Source organism: Canis lupus, chromosome 22, assembly GCF_011100685.1.
Source record: "Canis lupus familiaris isolate Mischka breed German Shepherd chromosome 22, alternate assembly UU_Cfam_GSD_1.0, whole genome shotgun sequence".
Lineage (NCBI taxonomy): Eukaryota > Metazoa > Chordata > Mammalia > Carnivora > Canidae > Canis > Canis lupus.
The window spans coordinates 20,192,238-20,215,541 of record NC_049243.1 but is presented as its reverse complement, the minus strand read 5'-3'; the positions used below and the strand labels follow the sequence as shown (position 1 = coordinate 20,215,541).

The 23,304-nt window shown below is 35.1% G+C and overlaps 1 long non-coding RNA gene across 1 annotated transcript in view; it reads right to left on the bottom strand.

The window, feature by feature from the left end:
• Positions 1 to 19,166, bottom strand: part of LOC111091756 — a 33,773-nt gene extending 14,607 nt beyond the window's left edge. The window contains exons 1-2 of the long non-coding RNA XR_005376018.1: positions 19,088 to 19,166; positions 16,406 to 16,496 (exon numbers count right to left, since the gene is read on the bottom strand). This is a non-coding gene — a long non-coding RNA (uncharacterized LOC111091756). The remainder of the gene's footprint in view (positions 1 to 16,405; positions 16,497 to 19,087) is intronic.
• Between the last annotated feature and the right edge of the window lie 4,138 nt (positions 19,167 to 23,304).

Below are 23,304 nucleotides of genomic sequence, written 5' to 3'. Positions count from 1 at the left end.
AATATTGTTCCTTTATAAGCTTTTAGATGTATTACTATAATCAAGCTACTTCATATATTTTAAGGTCTATCAAATAAATTTGGACACTGTGTGTGGATTTCTATCATGATATCCAGTTTGTAACATACTGTTCACCATCTTCCAAATGAATAGTTCCCATAAGTCTGGATTTTTATAAGACATTTCAAATCTCTCTAATAAACCAAAATAAGTATTCCTGGTTTAACTTTTAGTAGGTATTAACAGAGAAATCTGTTTATTTTCTTTTGTTTTTGTTTTAAATTCTCAACAAATATAAAATTGTAAGTAACAGTATTACCCTAGTAATTTTAATTAAGAGTCTATGACCCAAAGTTTTTAATGCACAGATATTCAACTAGTAGTCACATAAAGCCGTGACATTAAGGGACAAACCAAAACAAAACAACATAACAAGAACAAAATCTAAAGCATTCACAGATAGTATTGGTCAGTCATTTCCACTTATTTCTTTGTATTGTAAGCAAATTAATGAAAGAAATTGAGGGCAGTGACCTTCTTCTCCTTCACTCTCTATTTTTCATTTCAGTCCCCCAAGAGCCATGCTTTACTCAAAGACTTTAAGAAGTAAATGAGGTTAAAAGTCATCACTGATGATGATCTCATCTTGCTTAGTATTGATTACCTCCCCTGTTGGTAGTAATCATATGAGTTGGTTACAAAGAGTATTTCAAATTCATCCTCACATTATTAACTCCAGATAGGTGGAGAAAAAGCTGGCCCTGGTCTTTTCATTCTGCTTGAAGTTCAACAGGAACAGAAAAAACTGGATTAGCTTTTCTACATACCCAACAAGATTTTCTTTACCCATTTTGTTTCAGCCATTGGAATAGTACTACTCACATTTTCAGAGATCCATATACTTTTAGCCACATCCAGCAGACATGGAAAGAACTATCATAAATACATAAAAATTGCCTTTGAGAAAGCAGCAAAAATGGTCAAAAAGTACACTCCTATATTTCTGCTTCCTAAGCAAACATACAATTCTTTAATTCTACCATCCTATAATAATAATGTGTTACTAAACTTTCAAACTTCTGTATACTAGAGATCAAAAATACATTTAAACTCAGAAGAATGTTGCTGCCTATAGAGAACCCCTTACACATCTGTAGAAGCAATTGTCTTCCCCTGGACAGTCAACTACTGTCTCTGTCTAATTCGCCTGATGCTGACTGATATTTATGCCCAGCCTGAGATGTTTAAAGTCACAACTTTCAATGTTTTCCATGCTGAAAGTAAATATATAAAATCTTTTTTAAAAAAATGCATCCAACTCTTGGTCTCAGCTCAGGTCTTGATCTCAAGGTCGTGAGTTTTTTTTTTTTTTTTTTAAGATTTTATTTATTTATTCCTGAGAGACACACAGAGAGAGAGAGAGAGATAAAGAGAGAGAGAAAGGCAGAGGCACAGGCAGAGGGAGAAGCAGGCTCCATTCTATGCAGGAAGCCTGACGTGGGACTCAATTCCGGGTCTCTAGGATCACACCCCAGGCTGAAGGCGGCGCTAAATCGCTGAGCCACTGGGGCTGCCGGGGTTGTGAGTTTAAAGCCTCACATTGGACTCCACTTTTACCTAAAAATAAATAAAGTAGAATAAAATAAAATGTAATCTTTTAGATTTCAACATATTTTGAACAATTCTACTTTCTCTTAAAGCAGACAGAGAGCTGTGCTACACAAATGGTAGCAAGGGAAAAAATGTGGGTACCAGAGAAACAACTTCAACATCTCAGGTTTCAATGGTGGTATCCATAGCCTCATGGATAACATTCCACTTACAGAAATAGTTTCATATGTGGAATTAGAGCAAGGTATTTTAAGTGTGAAGTGTGAAGAAAGGCAATAAGCTTTTGTCATCAACTTTTGGAAAGGCTTATTGAGCACAACCAGTTCTCCTTGTTACTGAATAAAACTGGGTAATCAGAATACATTTAGATCATAATCCTTGCATTGTGTTGGCATGCTGATACTTTTATCCTGTGAATTCTCTGCAAATCCTATAGACCAAAGTTTCTAGCTGGGTCACTTATGGTAATAGAAAGTGCAGAAATCTCAGATAACCTTGAAGTATGCCATTGATAGCCAATGGCTCTGTATAACTACTTAGTTGTCTGCAACTTGAAGTATGTGGATGGGCCACCTTGAAATTCTTTTTTGATTATATAGTGGTTTGCATGCACCACTGTTTCCACATAGTTGCAACAGCAGGAAGAAAAAATAAGATAAATTATAAAATCCACTTTTTAAATTTATTTATGAGAGACACAAAGACACAGAGACACAGGCAGAGGGAGAAGCAGACTCCTCACAGGGAGCCCAATGTGGGACTTGATCCTGATCCTGAATCATGCCCTAAGCCAAAGGCAGACGCTCAACCACTGAGCCACCCAGGCTTCCCAACAAAATCCACTTGAGTACAACTATATCCATCTTCAATTTGATTCTGAAATAATATTTCCAGACTCTCTTAATTTGTGGTTCAAAAATTCTAGCAGCAGTAAACCTTGCATATTCCCCCAAAGGCTTCCAATTTCTAACTAAATTTCTGGGTTTTTGTTTGTTTGCTAGTTTGTTGAGTAAGATCCATGTTCAACATGGGCCTTGAACTCATGACCTCGAGATCAAGAGTCGCATGTTCTACTAAGTCAGCCAGGCACCCCAATAATTGAATTTCTGGATTATTTCATATTGGCAATTGTTCCCAATTTAAAAAGACTAGCATTATTACCAAATTTTTGCTGATTAAGATGTAATTATTTTATCATTTTATTCAAAAGTTCTACGAGTTGTTACATAAAAGATATTTAACAGAGTTGTGGCTACAGGAGTTTTCATGAGAGGCAACTACTCTGTATGTGTTTGTGTGCACAAGTGAATGCATGCATGTGTGTAAAAGAAGCTTCTTTCATTAGTACCCTGAAAATGCTGAACTTATCTGAGTATTAATTATAAATTTCTGGTTTCCTCAATTAATACTAACTACAGGCGTACCCTACTACTCTATACACTTTACATTTGAATATTTAAAATTCTCTTTTCTAGTAGAGCTCTTCCATTACAAATGTAATGGATTTATAAGCCTAAACAGATTAGCCTAAAAAGAATGGGCAGAGACAACTGAGACCACCTGTATTCCTATGTTAATTAATAGGACTGAAAAAACATATTCATTTAGGTCAACATAAATAAAGAGTTGTTCTGGAAAATTGTTGCCTAGGATGATAATGAACAAAATAATAACTTTACTGAGTTTTTGGAGGGAAGAATCTTCCAAATTATATTAATAAAGATCAAACTGTTCACAAGAGTAAACAACTTATCAAACCACTCACTTTAAGACTCCCACTTCTTTGTCTAAAATTCCTTAATATTATGCTATAAACTTGTCCTGATTCCTTAATATTATGCTATAAACTTGTCCTTATGCTATAAACTTGTCCCAATTTTTGGCTTAAGATTACTTGAACTCAGATATAAAACCCCTATTAAAAAATCTTCTGGTAAATGTCTCCTTCTGAAACAGTACTAGGACTCTGTCCAGGAGGTAATCTACTCACTTGATCAATGGGTTATTCAGGTGGTCATTAAGGGAAGTCAATAGTCAACAGTACTTTTAACATTTTGAAGAAGCTACTAATTTTTTTCCATTTTGAAAACTATGATGTGCCACAAGTATTAGAAATCGTTTGAACACTTAAATATAGAGCTAATGGTATTCAATGCCTTTTAACTTTTCAAAAATCATGTATGTGGGTATCAGCTTTCTCTGAAAATGTTTTCCTGGGGATACATTTATGTATCTGAATACTCAAGAGTGCTAATTTACTTTTAAGCTATTTAAGTAGTAAATGGATCCAGATTTATAAAAACTCTAAGTAAGTATTATTTTCTATCTTCTGAAAATAGGATACTACTGGGAATTTCCATAAGATGTAGAAGAAACAATTTCTTTAACATGGTAACTACTTTAATATCACAGGTCTCCAAAACTTCATGTATGTATATTCACTCTTCTATGGGTCTCTGTAATTAATGATTTCACTTGAAGTGTTCTCATCAGTCTACATGTATATTACCTTATTGATATTCAATATTTTTTAGTATCTGACAACTCTTAAATCTTAGTTTCTACAGTAACTAATTTGTCTTTTTAAGGCAACCACTATCTATTATTTTCTCAGTAATTGCATTCTTTATAATGCCAAACATTTTTCATACCGATATTGTAACAACTATTTGTTCAATTAATGAATAAACTAATCCTTAGAAAAACAAACATAAACAAGGCAAGTTTTCATAAAGCCAAAGCACCAGGTCTAGGGTATCATTTTTAGGACATGGCAGAAAACATATAGCAAAAGGCTTTCTTAATTCTTCTCATGAAGTAACTTATTAAGAAATTCATACCATGGGCCAACTGGGCGGCTCAGTGGTTGAGCATCTGCCTTTGGCTCAGGTCGTGATCCTGGGGTCATGGGATCCAGTCCTGCATCAGGTTCCCCACAGGAAGCCTGCTTTCCCTCTGCCTATGTCTCTGCTTCTCTCTGTGAGAAAGAGAAAGAGAAAGAGAAAGAGAAAGAGAAAGAGAAAGAGAGAGAAAAAGAAAGAGAAAAGAAAAGACAGAAAAGAGGAAAAAAAGAAAAGAAAAAAAAGAAAGAAAAGAAGAGAAAAGGAGGGTCACCTGGTGGCTCAGTGGTTAGGTGTCTGCCTTTGGCCCAGGGCGTGATCCTGGAATCCCAGGATCGAGTCCCGCATCAAGCTCCCTGTGAGGAACTTGCTTCTCCCTCTACCTGTGTCTCTGCCTCTCTCTGTGTGTGTCTCTCATGAATAAATAAATAAACTCTGAAAGGAAGGAAGGAAGGAAGGAAGGAAGGAAGGAAGGTTCAGGAATGAAGAAGGAAGGAAGAAGATATAAACGAAAGACAGAGAAGAAAGAAAAAAACACAAACAAAGAAAAGAAGAATCCGAAAAAGAATAAAAGCCCCCTGAGACCAAGAAAAGAAAGAAAGGAAAGAAAAACATACAATTCATCATTCAAAGTTTGCTAATAACATAACAACATACAAGGCAAAATGCTAAATATCTCATGCATAATCTCATGTAATACTCAGAAAGTTATTTATTATTAATGTTGTTATTTTATAAGGAAAGGATCCAAAACTTCTAAGGGCTTAAAATTTTGCCAAAGTCACATAAATATTGGTAGTACTTGAATTTGAACCCAGGTTCATGTTGATCCAAAGCTCATACTGTCAAGCAGCACCAAAGTACATCAATTCCAGGGTACAACCCATAATGACTTAAAAAGAAGGTTATTAGAAAGTATTTTAAAGCTTTGACTTAATGACATTTCTAGCTTAACAAATTTAGTTTCATTTTACAAGTATGCACTTAAAAGAAAATGAATTCAAGTACCTCTTCTCATTTCTGAAACAGTAAAAGTCTTAATACTAATAAGTATACATTTTGGTCATTTTATTAAAGACTGTTAGTGTGCTTGAATTCTTTTATATATTTAAAATGTGGTAACTTTGAAATATGTATTTTATGTACTTGTTTATCATTTACAGAAACTAAACAAATTGTACAATTTAAACATAACCTACATGCATGTTATACTGGTATTTAATTAATTTATTTAATTAATATCCAAGACTATTTTTCCAGGTACTCTTCTAGGCACAGGAGTCATAGCAGTGTACAAAAAAAAAAAAAAAAAATGCATTCCCTACTCTTATAAAATGTATACCTAGTAAGACAAAATTAAAAATAAGCAAGTTAATATATGAAATAAGGTAGGGAGAATGGATTGTACCAATGTATTTAAATATAATATTAAGAACAGATATATTAAAAAAAAGGAATAGATATATTTATGAGACCTTGTAGATAAAAACACAATGCCTCAGGCTTTGTTTTAAATTATGATATAACTAAAGAATTAAACAAAGTGTAAAATTTGCAATAGTATCTCACTTTTAAGTTTTTTTCTACTTGGGTTGCATGTTGCCTTTCTGCTTTATTTGTCTCTTTCTAGTGCTAAGTTTCTGTGCAAATGCCACCTTTTCCTATCTAGTATCTGGTCTGTGTAACAGCCATGCTATGAGCAGCCATGGTCATTCTCAGTTGAAAATCACAATCTGGGACACCTGGATGACTCAGTGGTTGCGCATCTGCCTTTGGCTCAGGGTGTGATCCAGGGATCCGGGATCAAGTCCCACATCAGGCTTCCTGCAAGGAGCCTGCTTCTCCCTTTCTGTGTCTCTCATGAATAAATAAATAAAATCTTTAAAAGAAAGAAAATCACAATCTTTTTCCTAGTTCTGTAAGGAAGCAAAAAAAATTAAAAATAAAAAAAATTAAAAATTAAAAGTATCGTCACTGGGGGTAATAGAAAACAGAAAAAATAAAACTGAAATGGCACAAATCAAGTGCTGAATGGATCTGTGTCTCCTGAAGCAATAAAAAATGCAGGTTAATTTCTTCAGAAGTAATAAGAGAAGACTATCCTACCTTACAGAAAACATTTAGCAGTGGAATGCTTCAATTTAAATCAAATATCATGCTGTCCTTGTTATAACCAAAAGACATTGTCAGTGTCCAAGGGTTGTTGGAAGACAATTATTCATAGGTCTTTTCTGTTTTTGTACATCTTAACAACAGAGGTACTGACTGCCTTTTTTTTTAATATCAACTATTCAAGAATGTTTTTTATAGCAAATTATCTTGTAATATGGAGATAGTTTTTCCCTTCAGGGCAAAGATCAGACATTTCCAGGTTGGAAAATAGAATTAATGTTTCCTTCCTGTGCAAAAACCAGGCAGGCTTACTATCTGTTATAAAAGATTGGTTTCCATAAGTTCAGGGCTCCTGCCATGGAATGAATCCTACTGCATGTACAGATGCCTCTTGGCATGCTTAATGTTATCCTGTAAGAGCAAGCTCAGAGAACCCAGGTATTGTTATTTTTTATCTGACCCAGGAGTCTTGCGTCTTCTGTAGTATCCATGTAACTGTGGCAGGCTAATCTGTTAAAGCAGACCAAAATATCTCAGATACATTGTGGTTCTTGATCAGGGCAGTTAAAATCTTCAAATTTCGATATCCATGTAAATAAATATAACCATATCTTTCTTTCTACAGACAGAGAAAGGATGCAGGGTTTCAGTATGCTTTATAGCATTTGATTCAAGTGAGAAACATCACAAAAATAGAACAGTGACATTTTTCTCAAGGGATAAAAAAATAAATTTGCTCTGCCCTTTACATATACTCTTTAAATAACTTTTTTTTTCTGTTATTTACTCAATTTATATTACATGTTTCATGGGAGATATGAATTGGAAGGATCTAATGGTTATCCTCAGACACCTTACATAGTATTTGGGAATATTAGACACAAACACATATAAGTTACTAAACATATAAAGATGCAATAAAATATGAATAGAAAATCACCAATAAATTTGCAATCACCATCATTTCTTCAAGAGTCTCTTCATCATCATTATCATTTTTCAGAAATGTTTAAATAAACATCACAATTCAGTAGTAGAAACAACTGAAGTAAGAAAATGGAGTTTTATTTATTAACACAACACAAAAGCATTATAATAGGGGTTATACATCAGTGATATTTGGTGTTCTCAATAGCACAATTAACTTGATAATATTATCCATATCATCTGTGTTTTAAAGAAGAAGGTAATATAAAATATGGCAAATGTTTTTTTCACTTGACAAATAATGCAAAGCCTATACACAGAACTCTAACTACACAGCAAAAATTCCAAAGCTGAATTCTGTACTCTTAAATCTGAACCTGAGGGTAGGGAGCTAAGACAGTGGTACAGTAGAAGAACCCTAGACTTATCTCATCCTTCAAACACAGCTAGATAACTATCAAATCATTCTACATATTCAAAAAATCGGCCTGAGGACTGATAGAACAAACTGCACAATTACAGAAAGAGAAGAGGCCACCTTGAGGAAGATAGGAAGTGCAAATATGTGGTTTGGGAGAGAAATAGCTCACAGATCTGCAGAGGGGCGGAAGCCCTAGTCACAGAGACATGCGAGAAACAGTGGAGCTCACAGGGATATGCACAGGAGAACACTTCCTCAAAGCCATTGTCTGGGAGAAAGAGAAGGGCTAAATTTTGTGAGTTTTTGCAACTAGCAGGGCAAAGGATTGGAGTTTAGAGGTCCCCAGGCTCTGCTGGAATAGAGAACTGAGGATGCAGCCCTGCTCCTGAAAAAGAGACAGGCAAACAACCCTGGGACAGACTTGGTGATTTGAGGACCATCTAAGGGGCATGATGAGAAGCACACTTATGAAAGAGGGCATTGCCTCTCTGGGAGCAAAAGAACTTATAGGTGCCATTTCTCTCCTGCAATCCTCAGCAAAGGTGCAGAGCCACCTGCTGAGGGCAGCTAACTGGCACACTGGCTATATAGCCAGCTTGCTCTAAAACTCATGCCCCAACACTCTGGCACTACTGCCCTTTTGGGTCAAACCTGCATCAGTCCCAATACAGTGAGATCCTTTCCCAGAGGACCAGTGCAGATCCCTGCCTCATCAGGTTCCTGAAGTTTGGAATACTTAAAGACAGCAAGCCTGGCTAGGGTAGAGTCCAAGGTGTGCTACACTGTTTCAGGCAGGCAAGTGACCCAGAGACAGACAATGTGAAATAGTGACCTGAAAAATGTCTATGAATAAAAGGAGTAAATTATTTACTCTGTGAGTGCTTCCCTGAGAGCAGCAAACACAGATTCCCCTCTCTAGGGATAAAGAGGAGGCTGGCACCATTTCCCTTTCCTATCCCTCAACATAAACCAAATTCAGTAATCAACACAGTATCAACACTAACTACCTACGTAAACTGCTTATACCAAGTTCTACCCCCTTGTGCTCTGTTGGGACTGCTTTTCTTGGGCAAGTGTGCCTAGGAATCATCGCAGTGGGCTCCTCCCACAGAAGATAAGCACAAATCCCCCACAAGCACCACATCTATTGACCATAGACTTCTACAAAGCTTCAGGTCTAGTGGAAATAGCTTCAGGTCTCTTTTAGCAAGCAGACCAGAGCACACATAGTTAAAACTCACCATACTGGGCCAAAATCCAAACACTCCCTGTTACAGGCAAGGAGAAAATGCAGAACACTGAACACAGCATCAGAGTGCACACAGCACACACACCAGAGACACTTCCTGAAGCACCAGATTCTGTTTATTACATGACCTTTTCTTTATAAAGCTGTTATTCTCAGGAGTAGGAAACATAACAGATTTTCCTAACAAACAGAAGACAAAGACCTAGACAAAACATCAAGACAGAGGAATTCATCCTAAAAGAAAGAACAAGAAAAGGCCATGGACAGGGATCTAATGGAAACAGGTATAAGTAATATGCCTGACCCAGAATTTAAAGCAACAATCCTAAGAATACTAGCTGGGTGTGAGAAAATTATAGAAGACACCAGAGAGACCCTTACTGTAAAGATAAAAAAGCTAAAAAAGAATCAGGCTAAATGAAAATCGCAATAACTGAGATTTGAAAATGACTCAATGTAATGACTACAAGGATTAAAAAGTCAGAGGAACAAATAAATGAAATAGAAGACAAAATTATAGAAAATAATGAAGCTGAACAAATGAGGAAAAGGAAAAGGAAAAATTTTGGATCACGAAAGTATTAGGAAGCTCAGTGACTCAATGAATAATATTCCTATCATAGGAGTCCCAGAAGAACAAAGAGAAAAGGAGGCAGAATGTTTGAGTAAGTTATAACTGAAAATTTCCCTACTCTGGAGAAGGAAACAGACATCTAAATCCAGAAGGCACAAAGAACTCTCACCAAAATCAACAAAAGCAGGCCAACACCAAAGCATATTGCACTTAAACTTGCAAAATATAGTGATAAAGAAAAAATCCTAAAACCAGCTAAATTAGACAAGTCCCTAGCTTACAAGGGAAGACAAAAAAGGTTAGCAGCAGATCTCTCCACAGCAACTCAGCAAGCCAGAAGAAAGTGGCATGATATATTCAACATGCTGAAGGGGAAAACTCTGCAACCAAGAATAGTTTATCCACCAAGGCTATCATTCAGAATAGATGGAGAGATAATTTTCCAGACAAACAAAAACAAAAAGAGTTCATGCCCACTAAACCAGTCCTGCAAAAAATACTAAAGGGAAATCTTTGAGTGGGAAAGAAAGATCAAAAGTAACAAAGACTAGAAAGAAACAGAGAAAATCTCCAGAAACTACAACAAAACACATAATAAAATGGCACTAAATATGTAACTATTAATAATTACTCTGAATGCAAATGGAATAAATGTTTCAATCAAAAGACATAGGGTATCAGAATGGATTTTAAAAAAACAACATCGATCTACACACTACCTACAGGAGACTCGTTTTAGACATATGGACACCTGCAGATTGAAAGTGAGAGAACAGAGAAACATTTATCATTCAAAAGAAAGCCAGAATAGCAATATTTGTATCAGACAAACTAGATTTTTAACAAAGACTGTAACAAGAGATGGAGAAGGGCACTATATCATAATAAATGGGTCTGTCCAACAAGAAAGTCTAACAATTGTATTTATTTATGCCCTTCAACTTAGTGGTGCCCAAATATATAAATTAATTAATGACAAACACAAAGGAACTCACTGATAATAAAACAATAATAGTAGAGGACTTTAACACCTCAGTTACAACAATGGACAGATCATCCAAGCAGAAGATCAACAAGGAAACAAGGCTCTGAATGACACACTGGACTAGATGGACTTAACAGATATATTCATAACATTTTACCCTAAAGCAGCAGAATACAAGTGCACATGGGACATTCTCACATTGTAACAAATTTGGCCTCAATAAGTACAAAATGATTAAGATCATATCATGTGTAATTTCTGATCACAACACTATGAAACTTGATGTCAACCACAAGAAAAAATTTGGAAAGACCACAAATACATGGAGGCTAAAGAATATGCTACTAAAGAATGAATGTGTCAACCAGGAAATTAAATAAGAAATAAAGATACATGGAAATGAATGAAAATGAAAATATAACAGTTCAAAACTTTTGGGATGCAGCAAAAGTGTCACAAAAGGGAAGTATAAACCAATACAGGTCTACCTCAAGAAGCAGGAAAAATCTCAATTATGCAACCTATCTTACACTTAAAGGGGCTAGTAAAAAACAACAAATAAAGCCTAAAACCAGCAGAAAAAGGGAAATAATAAATATTAGAGAAGAAATAAATGATATAGATGATATAGAAAAAAATGAGAAGAGATCAATAAAATCATGAGCTATTTCTTTGGAACAATTAATAAAACTGATAAACACCCTAGCCAGACTTATCAAAAAGAAAAGAGAAAGGACCCAGATAAATAAAATCATAAATGAGTGAACAGAAATCACAACCAACACCAGAGAAATACAAACCATTATAAGAGGATATTATGAGCAATTATATGCCCATAAATTAGGCAATCTGGAAGAAACAGATGCATTCCTAGAGACACATAAACCAGCAAAACTGAAACAGGAAGAAATAGAAAACTTGAACAGACCAATAACTAGCAAAGAAATGGAATCAGTAATCAAAAATCTCCCAACAAACAAAAGTCCAGGGCCAGATGGCTTCCCAGGGGAATTCTACCAAATATTTAAAGAACAGTTAATACCTCTTCTTCTGAAGCTGTTTCATAAAATAGAAATGCAAGGAAAACTTCCAAACTCATTTTATGCAGGCAGCATTACCTTGATTCCAAAACCAGACAAAGACCAAACTATAAAAAAGAGTTACAGGTGAATATCCCTGATGAATATGGATCCAAAAACTATATTTTTTAAGATTTTATTTATCTTTTCATGAGAGACACAGAGACAAACAGAGAGAGAGGCAGAGACACAGGCAGAGGAAGAAGCAGGCTCCATGCAGGAAGCCTGATGTGGGACTCAATCCCAGATCCTGGGATCACACCCTGAGCGGAAGGCAGACGCTCAACAGCTGAGCCACCCAGGCATCCCTGAATCCAAAAATTCTTAAAAAAGTACTAGCAAATCAAATCCAACAGGACATTAAAAGAATCATTCACCATGAGCAAATGGGATTTATTCTTGGATTGCAAAGGTGGTTCAATATTCACAAATCAAAAAGACAACACCACATTTGTTAAAGAAACAAGAACCAAATGATCCTTTTACAAATGCAGAAAAAACATTTGGTGAAGGACAGCATTCATTCTTGATAGAAACCCTCAACAAAGGAGGTTCAGAGAGAATATACCTCAACATAATAAATATCATATATGAAAAATCCATGGCTACTATCATTTTCAATGGGGAAAATCTAAGAGATTATCTTCTACAGTCAGGAACAAGACAGACAAGGATGTCCACTCTCACCAATGATATTTAACATACTGCTGAAAGTCCTAGACTCAGCAATCAAACAACAGAAGGAAATAAAAGGCATCCAGATCAGCAGAGAAGAAGTCAAACTTGCACTATTTTCAGATGACATGATTCTATATAGAAAACCCAAAAGATTCTACCAAAAAATTGCTAGAACTGATAAACAAATTCAGTAGTTGCAGGATACAAAAAAAAACATACAGAAATCTTCTGCATTGCTATACACCAAAAATGAAGCAGTAGAAAGAGAAATCAAGGACTCAATCTCATTTATAATTGTACTAAAAACTGTAAGATAACCTAGGAATAAACTTAACCAAAGAGGTAAAAGATCTATACCCTGAAAAGTATGGAACACTTATGAAAGAAATTGAAGATGACACAAAGAAATGGAAAAACATTCTATGCTTCTTGGAAGGGCAAATATTGTTAAAATGTCTATATTACCCAAATCAATCTACACATTTAATGCAATCCCTATCGAAATATCACAAGCATTCTTCGTAGACCTAGAATGAGCCACCTTAAAATTTGTATGGAACCAGAAAAGACCAAAAATAACCAAAGCAATCTTGGTTTTTTGGTGTGTGTCTGTTTTTTTTTTAACATTTTATTTATTTATTCATGAGAGATAGAGAGAGAGACAGGCAGAGGGAGAAGCAGGCTTCATGCAGGGAGCCCGATGTGGGAGTCGATTCTGGAACTCCAGATACACTCAACCACTGAGCCACCTAGGCATCCCCCAAAGCAATCTTGTAAAACTGGACTTCAACTTATATTACAAAACTGTATTGATTAAGACAGTATGGTCCTGGCACAAAAACAGACACATAGATCAATGAAACAGAATAGAAAACTCAGAAATGAATTCACAACAATATGATCAACTAATCTTTGACAAAGTAGGAAATAATATCCAGTGGAAAAAAGACAGTCTCTTTAACCAATGTTGCTGAGAAAACTAGACAGCCACATGCAGAAGAATGAAACTGGACCACTTTCTTTTTTTTTTTTTTTTTCCACTTTCTGACACCATACACAAAAATAAATTCAAAATGGATGAAAGACCTAAAATAATACAAGAAACTATAAATTCTAGAGAACACAGACAATAATCTCTTTGACATTGGAGGCAGCAACTTGTTACTAGATACATCTCCAAAGGAAAGGGAAACAAAAGCAAAAATGTACTACTGGGACTTCATCAAGATAAAAAGTTTCTCCACAGCAAAGGAAACAATTTAGTGATTCAACACTTACATCCAACACCCAGTGCTCATCACAAGTTCCCTCCTTAATCCCCATCACCTAATTAGCCATCTCCTCCTACCTCTTCTCTGGTAACCATCAGTTTGTTCCCTATAGTAAAGAGTCCGTTTCTTGGTTTGCCTCTCTCTCTTTTTCTCTATGCTCATTTGCTTTATTTCTTAAATTCCACATGAGTAAAATCATATGGCATCTCTTTCTTTGACTGACTTATTTCACTTAGCAGAATACTCTTTATCCTATCATTGCAAATGGCAAGACTGCATTATTTTTGGTAGCTGAATAATATTCCATTGCAGATAGATAGATAGATAGATAGATAGATAGATAGATAGATAGATGGCACCTCTTCCTTATCCATTGGACATTCAGGCTCTTTCCCTAATTTGGCTACTGTTGATAATAATATTGCTATAAACATCAGGGGTTCATGTATCCTTTAGCATCAGCATTTTTATATTATTTGGATAAATGCCTAATAGTGCAATTGCAGAGGGTAGGGTAGTTCTATTTTTAACTTTTTGAGGAACCTCCATATTGTTTTCCAGAGTGGCTGCATTCACACTAATGGTGCAAGAGGGTAGTAAATAAAAACACCCTTCTCTATATCTGTGCGAACACCTATTATTTCTTGTGTTTTTGACTTAACCATTCTGACAGGTATGAGTCATATCTCATTATAGTTTTGATTTGTATTCCCTTGATGATGAGTGATGTTGAGTAATTTTCTATGTGTCCATTGGCCATCTGTATGTCTTCTTTGGAAAAATGTCTATTCATGTTTTCTGCCCATTTTTCAATTGGATTATTTATTTTTTGAAGTGTTGAGTTTTATACACTCTTTATGTAGTTCGGATAATGAGTAGCTACTCTTAAGTTGCTGTAATGAGTAGGAATTACTGTAGACAATTCTATCATTCTCATGAATACTTATAAATAAATAAATAAACAAATAATCAGCTCCAAAATTTGATAAGAGAAAATGAAATGAAAAAAAATTTAATGTGACAGAAAATAAATGGGTGTGATATTTGGGAATCTGGTAAGATTTCTTGAGTATTTATTTTTTTAATTTTTTAATTTTTTTAAAGATTTTATGCATTTATTAATGAGAGACACAGAGAAAGAGAGAGAGAGAGAGAGAGAGAGAGAGAGGCAGAGACACAGGAAGAGGAAAAGCAGGCTCCATGCAAGGAGCCCGATATGGGACTCGATTCCGAGTCTCCAGGATCAGGCAGGCCCTGGGCTGAAGGCGGCGCTAAACCGCTGAGCCACCCGGGCTGCCCGATTTCTTGAGTATTTAACACATAAACTGAAAATCTTAAGTCAAAAAGATAACAAATCCATGAAGCACTTGAATAAGATATTTAAATGAAGAGTGAAATCTTAGGAAGATTAAGAGTTAAAAGCTTATGAAAGAATGTTCAAATAACAGGAGGGTCAGTGTGGCTGATGGTAATTGCAAGACTGAATTATAACAGTTCACACTTACTAAGTGTTCACTATGTACCAGGCACTGTTCTAAGCACTTTACACATATTGACTCATTTAACCCTACAAAACTATGAGGCAGGTATAATTTTATGCACAATTTAGAGATGAGGTAATTGTGGAATAGAGAAGTATAATAACACACTCAAGATTATGTAGTAAATAAAAACACCAGATTTTTACTCAGGGAGTCTGCATTTGAAACAGAAGCTTTGACTCTTTCCCATTGCACACGACTGCTTGGTAAACAGCGTCCAAATCACCCAGGATGTTAGGGATAAAAATTGGAATTGGGGCATTAAATGATACATGAATCATAATCTGATTTGGCTTTTATATGTACTCTGGCATTGGGAATATAAATATAGAAAAGTAACTGAAATTAAAAAGGAAGCAAATGAAGATAAAATAATCAAACAGCAAATAGCAAACACAAAAGAGGAAAAAATGTACAGGGATGAGCTAGAATCTTTTAATCAAGACATTATAAAGGTTGTGGGAAAAGAGTAACAGGAAGAAAATAAAGAACTCAATGGTGGAAAGGGCTCTCTACACTTGTAAGCACTTAGGACATTCTAGGTCTATCTCAGCTATGGGCTATGTGTGTTGCTCTTGGGAAATTAGCTAAAAATTCTGTACCTGTGTTATTTTATCTGTAAAATAAAAGTTGAACTACTCCAGTGTTTTGCAATTCAAAATATATTACAAATAAGTAAACTAATTAAATTCTACATTTTTGACATAAAGAAGGATTAGCAGATATGGGGAAAGCTGGCAAAAATCACTTTGTTAATGAAGAAAAACAAAAACAGAAATGAATGGTAAACAGATTGTTTTTTTTTAGCACTATAAGCCTTGAAAAATGCTAGAATAGATGATCTCTATGGTCTCTAGTTTTAAAATCTATGATTCTATAATGAAAGTTTATATAGAGTAAACTTTTTAAAACATTTTATGTAAGAATAGTTTCTCCTATACCTCAAAAATATCTAAGAAGAAAAGCTGTTCTTACATGAAAAGCAAAGCAAATTGAATCCGTTAAAATAACTCTAGGGCACCTCTAGGGCATCCGGCATTGAACCCAACATTGTTCCCTGTCAAAATGGGTGCAAAAGAGAGAAACTATAAAAATTGCAAAAAAAATATTCACTTACATTAATCTAAGATGGCATCTGCTGTTATTGCTGAAGCTCTGTTGCTATCTGATACAGAGCTATATGACCTTGAGAAAAAAAGTACAGGTTTCTGCAAAGAAGAAAAAAAAAGTGATATACTTTCAAACAGTGAATTATGAATATTACTTAAATTAAAATAATTTTGTAAGAAATTTCTTAGATATGGTGTTGAATATAATTCATTCAGAATATGAACTGAAATATTAGTTGTTTACACAATTAATGTGTATTTCCCCAGCTTATGAAACAAAAATTTTATCAAAGAAAAATACAATAAAATCTGAATATAATGATTCATGATTATAAAATATATATTTGTGAAGCTATATACATTTATGAATTATGTGAACAGACGTTCATATAAAACATATAACAAATACAAGCCCCTTACAACTAAAGGCTGATAAAATATACATTGTTAATGGCAACAAGTTTTGTTTTTTTTCAAGTTTTTATTTAAATTACAGTTAGTTAACATACTGTGTAATATTAGTTTCAGGAGTACGATACAGTGATTCAACACTTCCAGACATCACTCAGTGCTCATCACAAGTGCACTCTTTAATCCTCATCACCTATTTCAACATCCTCCCACCCACCTCCTTTGTAGTTAAGAGTCTGTTTCTTGGTTTGCCTCTCTCTTTTTTCTGTTTGTTTTGTTTCTTAAATTCCACATTTTTAAACAAGCTAGATTCCTCTAAACCGTTTTGCATTAAAATTACAGAAAGAATGTTCTTTACTATGATATTACACATCAGAATCTTTCAAAGGGAAAGACAGACTCAACTTCTACTAATAAACATATTAGCCGAAATTAGTCAGCATAAAAAAATTCAGACAATCAAGTACTTTCTTCTTTGCTAGGGATTTTCATCTCCAGCCTCACATATGACAGAATGAGAGCCTAAATTCTGGGGCTTTAGGTACTTCTCCTGACTCTGGTGTCTACAAAGTCTTGGATTGCCTTTGCTGGTACTTTAAAGGTGTTCTCTTAATCCTACAAAATACTCCTGACCAACAAATTTTATAATGATCTACTAGAGAGGTAAAATCTATATATTGTTTGAAACTAAAATGACTAATCTCTCAAATAAGTGAGATAAGAAAGTTAAGTCTCTGAACTTATACATGAATTTAGTTATAAATTCAGAGACTTAATTTTATTTTATTTTATTTTATTTTTATTTATTTATGATAGTCACAGAGAGAGAGGCAGAGACATAGGCAGAGGGAGAAGCAGGCTCCATGCACCGGGAGCCCGATGTGGGATTCGATGCCAGGTCTCCAGGATCGCGCCCTGGGCCAAAGGCAGGCGCCAAACAGCTGCGCCACCCAGGGATCCCTTAATTTTAAATAAAAACTAATATTTCTAAAATTTTTTAAAATGTAGGTACACTGGCTGGCTCAGTGGTTGAGCGTCTGCTTTTGGCTCAGGGCATGATCCCAGAGTCCCATGATCGAGTCCCTGGGGGGAGCCTGCTTCTCTCTCTGCCTGTGTCTCTGTCTCTGTGTGTCTCTCATGAATAAACAAAATCTTTTTTAAAAGTTTTTTTAAATACAAACTAAATTTTAAATATAAAATCAAGATAAATATGGTACTTATTGCTGGGCTTTCTATACTTCAGTTAGTGAGTATAAGATCCTGAATCCACAAAAAGAAGTGATATTTCACTTAGTATTAGGTACAACTATGGAACTTACATGGATGGCTGACTAAGCCATGAGACATGCTAATTTCTAATATTTCTTGTCAAGCAAGTTGACATCAATTAGGAGAAACAGGATCTTTAATTCCTGGGTCCTATAGGAAGCCTTACTTGTCATGACAATATTTAACCAATTTTACTCATATCATAGCAAATGCTCAGATACTCAAATTATCAGAATTGTGTGTTTTTCAAAGTGATATGAATACTCTCAGATATAGACTTGACAGACCAATTGCCAGGACAAAAAAGTATTGTAAAGCAAGGATAGAAGCAAACCAGTCCATGATAAACTGTGCATGTTTAACATGACGGCTCATGTAATTAATCATAAGGTTACTGAGGGAAATATCGAGGGCTATGATAAAATGTAAAGGATGAAACTGTTAGGCAGACAGGGTGGAGGTACTGACCTTGAATTTCTTTATTTCAACATCTGTGCCTGGTTCCATCTACCATCTTTCCTTACGCTGTGCATGGGGGGCTGCCCAGTTAGAGGTTGCTTTTTAACTTCAACTTCAAACTAGTAAGATGTGGGTAAACGGCATACCCCAAATGATTCAATGAATATGTTTCTCAAGTAAGTACAGCTTCTTCATTCACTGAAGTGCATAGAAAAGTGGAACAATGCAGAGGCTAGATGGCTTAGCAATGTGTTCAAGCATTATAAGTATTAAGTGGTTTGGGTTTTTTGTTGTCTTTTTGTTTTGGTTTGGTTTTTTTGTTTTGTTTGTTTTTATTGAGACTCTTAGGGAATATCTGTTCTGAAAACTTTTAGAATTAAAAAAATAATTGAGAGGGAGAAATATTATTGTGAAAATTCTGTGCTGCTTCAGGCACTTAAATGCAATAACAAAAAGTTTTATTTTGAAATGTGCCAAGTACCCCTACAAGGTGTACTGTGTGCAAGTGTGTGTGTATACGTACTGCCAAGAATAAAATCAACTGATATTACCATGTTGACTCAGGTATCTGCAGCTGACAGTGCACTCTTCAGGCATTTTGGAAATCTTCAACCAACAGTGCAGACAGCTGACAAAAGAAGAATGATGAATCAAAGGGAAGAATAATAGCAGAGAGGGACTGCTAAGAAAGTTTGGTAAGCTGGCTTATAAATACAATAGATCTATTAATTTTCACAGAGCTCCTAATCTGAAAGATATAGGAGAAAGTACACTCTATCTGAAATATCTATCATTAATATCATTTCTAGCAACAGTAAAATCTTTTATTGATTAAACAATACCCATGGAATACACAGATTTTAGTAATAAGTTAATATTGGGTTTAGGAGGTATTGAATACCACCTGATCAGGAAATTATCTTGATATTCTGAACATGAAAATATGCACATCTATACAATAAAACATAATCAAGATATCCTTGTTTGGTGAGACAACAGAACTAGGGTATATCCATTCAGTTAAAGTACAATGCTGTTTAATAATCCACACAATTTTAGAGTAGTAGAATTTTTAAAAATGAAACTTATAAGCTAAGTAGTTGTTTATATCTATTGAATAAAATTTATCACTAAGAATTCTGAAGAATGTTTATATTGGTTCTCCTCTAAGTTTCTCTATTTCTTTTTTTATTCAAGATTATATTTACAAGAAAAAAGCACAAGTGGGCTTGAGTCCAGTAAGAACAATTGATTTTTTTCAAAAGGTTGGTATAGAATTAATACTTCTCTGGCACCAAAGATAAATCAAAATTACCACAAAAAATACTTTAAAATTAAGGTAAAATTGATGTAAATTTGAAGCATCATGCTTATGTGTACCCCATGTTCCATCTCTTTAAGGAAATTTGTCTGCTATTCTTTTAAAATGCATATAATACGTATTTCTTCATTCATTCTTCTACTTAATATAGCCTTCATTTTTAATCATACATTTCACATTTATCTTACAAGGATGTTGCTTTTCCCTATTTTAACCTTCTGGCACAGAGGGAATACATAACCCTTCACTCTTTACATCTTGTATAAACTCCTCCAGGTCTTTGGGCTTATCTTACATGAACAATGAATAGGCTTTATAAAAATTGAATTGAATTCAGTACTTTCAGAGAAATTCAGTATCTCAGACCAAGCCTATGGATGGGTCTTCGAAATATAGGTAACTATTTTGGGGTAGTTATTTGAAAATCAACCTACAGTAAATTTAGGAGAAAACATTTTAAAGTGGCATTAAAGCATACTGCTATGTGCTGCTTTCTATTCGGGACATAAACTCCAGTTTGATTGCTAAACAAAACCACATATGACAGGAAGGAAAAGTAGAGAAACAGAAATTGTAAAACATATATAAATTGTATAGCAATTCCACCATATTAAGAAATGAATGTCAATTGCTTATAAAACCACATCAACTTCCTAGGGTACATAGGTGAAACATAAGTAAGAGTTAACATTGTTATCTGACTTTCCACTAAAGAAACCTCTATAAGCTGCAGATATATTGTGTGGTAGATATTGCTAGAGGCAGAGCTGAGTTAAGCATCTCACCATGACATGTAGACCATTTCCTCCAACGCTGATTGCATAAATGTCAAAACAGGCTACAGAACACACTATTGTTTCTCCTTGTATGATAGTCATAATTCTAGAAAATGGCAGCATTTCAGCAAGAAGGTTAAGTATTAAAGCAAAACTCAAAATGCCAACAGTTTTTATTCAGTCTAACCCCATTAAAAGGTATTTAATGAGGGGCGCCTCAATGGCTCCGTTGGTTGAGTGTCTGACTTTTGATTTTGCTTCAGGTCATAATCTCAGGGTTGTGAGATCAAGTCCTACCTCCAGCTCCATGCTCTGCGTGGATCCTGTTTAAGATTCTGTCTCTCCTGGGCAGCCCCAGTAGCCCAGCAGTTTAGCGCTGCCTTCAGCTCAGGGCATGATCCTGGAGACTCAGGATTGAGTCCCATGTCAGGCTCCCTCCATGGAGCCTGCTTTTCCCTCTGTCTTTGTCTCTGCCCCTCAGTCTGTGTGTGTGTGTGTATGTGTGTGTGTCATGGATAAATAAATAAAATCTTAAAAAAAAAAAAAAAAAAGATTCTCTCTCTCCCTTCCAGCCCTTCCAGCTACCAACCCCCTCTCTCTCCTCTAAAGAAAAGAAAGTATTTAATAAATGCCTATAAAAAGTCTTATGAAGGCATATGCTATATCAAATTTAAAAGATAAGAAGGACAAGAATATGCAGTGTTTTTTGAGTGCTTTATATAAATTAACTTTTTATTTCTTATGAAAGGCCTCTGCAGTACTATCATTCTTCTCATGCTATAGATGGATAACTGGACACAGAAAGTTTAAGCAAATTTTCTAAGGTCACACAGCTAGCAAAGTCTGGAAAATATCTCTTAATTCAGAGGCTCTACATTTAGTAAAATTCCAAAGATTACAGCTTCCTGAATCTTTATGAATAAGGTCAAATTATAGTTAATGGAATTTATTCAGTTTATCTAACTATTTACAGGAATTTTACTTTACAGCTAAGAAAATATTTTAACATTCCACAAACTTCAGCTTATTAAATAAATCACTTATTGGGACACCTGGGTGGCTCAGCAGTTGAGCATCTGCCTTTGGCTCAGGGCGTGATTCAGGAATGCCTGGATCAGGTCCCACATCGGGCTCGCTGCATGGAACCTGCTTCCCTTCCCCCCAATATCTCTGTCTCTCATGAATAAATAAAATCTTTAAAAATAAAAATAAATAAATAAATAAACAAATAACTTATTCAATATACATGGGACATACAAAACATCTATCTCATATAAATAAAAGCATTTCTTGGCTCTAAGGAGATGATAAAATTCATTAAATAATAATTATTTATTTCTTATTAGTGTGGACACAATTTATTTAGGTCAAATTAACAATATGGTTCTCATGTATCTTTTATAAGTATCTGTGAAATATCTCTAAGTTATAATAAGAATTTATAAGTGACCTATTAGAAATAAATAAAAATAACTACTCTTCAAAGTCAAAGAAAGTGAATTCTCAGCCAGAATTCCGTTAAAATTTGTCATGTGACGTTGGACAATTTATTCATCATATATATCATGATTTTATTCACTTCAACTAAAGTAAAAAGTTTTATTTACATAAATTGTAATCAAGATTCTTCTCACAGATCAAAACATACATGATTTTTAAATGTTTCAGTACATTTTCAGTTATGATATCCTCTTCTACTGAAGCAAAATTTTCTTTGAAGAACATCACGTTAGAAAGACAGTGGCTTGAGACTCAAATAGATATGGGTTTATATCAGAGCTATACCTTCAGTTTGTTTCTAAGCTTGAGCAAGTGCCCAGATGCCTTACATTTTAGGTTTGGTTTGGTTTTTGGTTTTGTTTTATCCATACTTTATCTTTTTTTTTAAAGATTTTATTTATTTATTCATGACAGACACAGAGAGAGAGGCAGAGACACAGGCAGGGGGAGAAGCAGGCTCCATGCAGGGAGCCCAAGGCAGGACTCGATCCTGGGATTCCAGGACCACGCCCTGGGTGGAAGGCAGGCGCCAAACCACTGAGCCACCCAGGGACCCCCTATCCATACTTTATACCAACTTTGAAAAGTTTTCTGAGGAGTATATTACAGTCAATAAAAGTAGCTATGATGATGACAATTACATGGTTTTTGTTTTGAGATGATAAAAAGGCATGTAAAAAAAGTGGAACCAATGACTATTTTATTAAAATTTTCCAAAAGGTAGGGCACATAGGTGGCTCAGTCAGTTAAATGTTGGAGTCTTGATTTCAGCTCAGGACATGATCTCACAGTGATGAGATGGAGCCCCAAGTAGAGCTTCATGCTGGGCATGGAGCCTGATTATGAGTCTCTCTCTCTTTGCCCCACTCCTCCCCCACTCAAGATTCTCTCTCTCTCTCTCTCCTCTCACAAAAACAAAAAAAAAAAAAAACAAAATTTCCAAAAGGCAATGTTCTGTATTGTGAATTTTTAAAATATGGTCACTAAACTTAATGAAGCCACATTCTAATGAATAAGAAATTGATAAAGGAGAGGAAGTGGAATGCTTGGGTGGCTCAGTGGTTGAGCGTCTGCTGTGACTCAGGAGTGATCACAGAGTCCTAGGATCGGAGCTCTACATCAGGGTCCCCACAGAGCCTGCTTCTCCCTCTCCCTCTGTGTCTCTCATGAA